Here is a 2949-nt window from a genome sequence, read left to right as displayed (position 1 = left end):
ATAAATGAATGTGAAGAAAGAGACAGAAATGTTATCATTTTGCTTGACGAAATGCATATCAGAGAAGATTTGGCGTTTTGATAAAAATACTGGTAAATTAATGTAATTACATGTATATACCGTAAATGTCGTAATTTCCGTGGTGGGTTAATTTTAGTTTATTTTCGTAGCCAGCTTAAATCGAGGAAATTTTAACCCATCACGTGCGCGGCGATCACGAATTTTAATCACCCACCAATTTTAATTCTGTAGCAAAACTATCACAAACCACAAAATTTTGAACCCACGGAAATTACGACGTATACGGTAGTATATATAAATTTTACTTTATACATGTACATGTAGGTGAACTAATTGGATTTACGAGTTTAGGAGACATTTCAAATCAGCTTGAATCTGTCGTTAATTCTCCAAATGATTCTGATCTTCCGCCAGAGCTACTATCAAATTCGATGATGACTTTTATGGTCAAAGGGTTATTCAGTAGACTTGAATTCCCTTATGTATACTTCCCAAGTAGAAATGTCACTGGATACTTGCTCTTTGGCCCATTTTGGGAAGCCATTGGCAGGCTAGAAAGGAATGAATTTCATGTAAGCGTAAATTTTATTGGGAATACAATGTACATGTACATTAATGTAACTACATGTATTGTATATTATGAGTAATGTACACATTCTAGGTACTTGGTAGTACATCTGATGGAGCCTCCATAAACAGAAGATTAATCAGATTACATAGCGAAAGAAGATATCTAATTCACAAGACACTCAATCCCTATGTGACTGATAACACCAGATGCTTTTTCTTCTTCTCAGATCCACCTCATCTACTTAAAACAGTACGAAATTGCTGGGCATCTCCAACACGAAATTTATGGGTAAGATACATTTTATAACTTACATGTAAGCCATGCCTTTCATAGAAAGATGGCAAAGAAATTTCGTGGGATCACCTGAAAGACATATATTCAAGGTCTAGGTCAGAAAGTGGCTTGATATTGCTCCCTCGTTTAAAATATGAACACTTAAATCTGACAAACTTTTCTAAAATGCGAGTGGATTTAGCTGCTAATGTAATAAAATAGCCAATATTATGTAAATCAAAATAAATTTTTAGGTATTAAGTGAATCTGTATCAAAGGCACTTACACTATATGGAGGAGAAGCAGCACAAGAAACAGCTCATTTTGTTGACATCTTTGATAAATTCTTTGACTGCTTAAATGTAGGAAACTTCACAGATGGAAAAAGACAAAAGGAAGACATTTCAAAATCCATATTATTCTGGAAAAGACTTTAGACTTCAGGTATATAATCAATCATTTTGATTAAATAGAGACTTGTATAATTCTGCGTCATAGTGGTTAGAGGATACATTCCTATCTTACCTGGATGAGTGGGACACCAGTGTAAAAAGTCAAGAAGTAACAAATGCTGAGAAAAAAGCTATGACACTGAGCACTGAAACATTAGATGGATTGAGAATGACTAGTAAGCATGTACTTATGATATGCAATAATTTTACATATACTTACATGTATATACAGCAAAGTCATTCATTGAGATAGTGCAGTACCTTTTCACACTCCCAGACGTAAAGGTCTTCTTTAGCAGGCGCATATGTCAAGATCCTCTTGAAAGTTTTTGGTTGTCAGCGCCAAATTGAAAGAACTCACGACAATCCAACTGTTAAGGAATTTCAACAGAATACATAGACCCTCCGAGTTGTCAACACTGTATGCAGAGGTTCTGTCAAATCGAATTGTAGAGGAAATGACGATTTAAATGGATCAGAATATGACAGTCAACCACTGCAAAAAAGAAGGAAAAAGATTGATAACAACATGACACATACTACAGGTACAAAACATTTGTAATACTGGTGATATTTGAAATTTTAATATTAGTGACAGTAAATGCTTCTACCACCACCACGACTACTACTACTACAGATGATCCCATTGAGAATTCAGATAGTGTCGTCAATGAAGGTAAATCAATTCACTTTTATTAATAAATAGATAACTCTTTCTCAATAGATGTACAAATGTGTGAAGTAATAATCAAAGGAGTTAGAGTGTTGCTTGACGACAACAGCCTTCACATACAATGTACATATGACACCACAAAAGGAATCACTAATCAAAGCAGCAAATACCTTCATTCAGTGGGCAGTACTTCCATATAAACAAATCTTCACAATTTTTTCACGATACCTTGTAAGCAGTATCAAATCTTGCTTCACTACAAAGAGCAGCTTACAATCAGAGAGGGAGTACATTTGTACACAGTTCCATGCTCTAAGGACCTCCGATGCTTTTCATGCTACTTGGTCAACGTTTCTGAAGCTATCAATCAGATGCAACTCAGGCCCAGCTTTCTACCAGTATATAACTCAGGGCATTCTTACCATTTATGTTGACCAAAAATATTCAGTTTCACAAGAACATGAAGCAGCATTGATTCCGGAACTAAACACCATTGAACAAAACGCATTGAGATACTTTGCTGGCTATCTATGGAAAAAGATTACATCACAAATAGTGAAATCTAACCATGAACACCAACGCACCCTTTTACTGTTTATGAACAGCGCTAGTGGAACTGACGAGGTCGACAGTAATGACCACTCAGAAGAATGGACACACATCATGAATAGAGGTGGTCTTTATCAGGTCTCTACAGCTATCTACCGTCTATTTTACCACATGGAAGTCAAACTTAGACAATATTACCGTTTAAAACGAGCAGTTCTGGAACCAAAAGAAAAGAAAGAGATAGTCAAAGAAGTATGTGAAAATGAAGAGGTAATAAACCAGTGGCAGTTACTTACAGAGGACGAGGAAGATTTGAGCATTGTGGATGAACTTTATGAGATGATAGTGTCTGAATTTGTCACCATTCGAGGGTTCTATTTTGCTTCTTCTGTTGTGGAGATGTACAAAAA

At 35.6% G+C, this 2949-nt stretch overlaps 2 long non-coding RNA genes across 2 annotated transcripts; one reads left to right on the top strand and one right to left on the bottom strand.

Moving 5' to 3' along the window:
• Positions 1–513: 513 nt before the first annotated feature.
• Positions 514–2500, bottom strand: LOC109591115 (uncharacterized). The gene is made up of 3 exons (XR_002189661.1): positions 2413–2500; positions 1579–1813; positions 514–572 (listed from the first exon to the last, which is right to left on the bottom strand). It is a non-coding gene; the product is annotated as an uncharacterized LOC109591115 (long non-coding RNA).
• LOC109591116 (uncharacterized) lies at positions 1364–2419 on the top strand. The gene is made up of 4 exons (XR_002189662.1): positions 1364–1493; positions 1550–1862; positions 1910–1993; positions 2042–2419. It is a non-coding gene; the product is annotated as an uncharacterized LOC109591116 (long non-coding RNA).
• Positions 2501–2949: the final 449 nt, after the last annotated feature.

Source organism: Amphimedon queenslandica, unplaced genomic scaffold, assembly GCF_000090795.2.
Source record: "Amphimedon queenslandica unplaced genomic scaffold, v1.1 AMPQUscaffold_8928_Cont19132, whole genome shotgun sequence".
NCBI classification, from domain to species: Eukaryota; Metazoa; Porifera; class Demospongiae; order Haplosclerida; family Niphatidae; genus Amphimedon; species Amphimedon queenslandica.
Note: the sequence above shows the minus strand (reverse complement) of the source record. Positions and strands in the feature narration are given on the sequence as shown.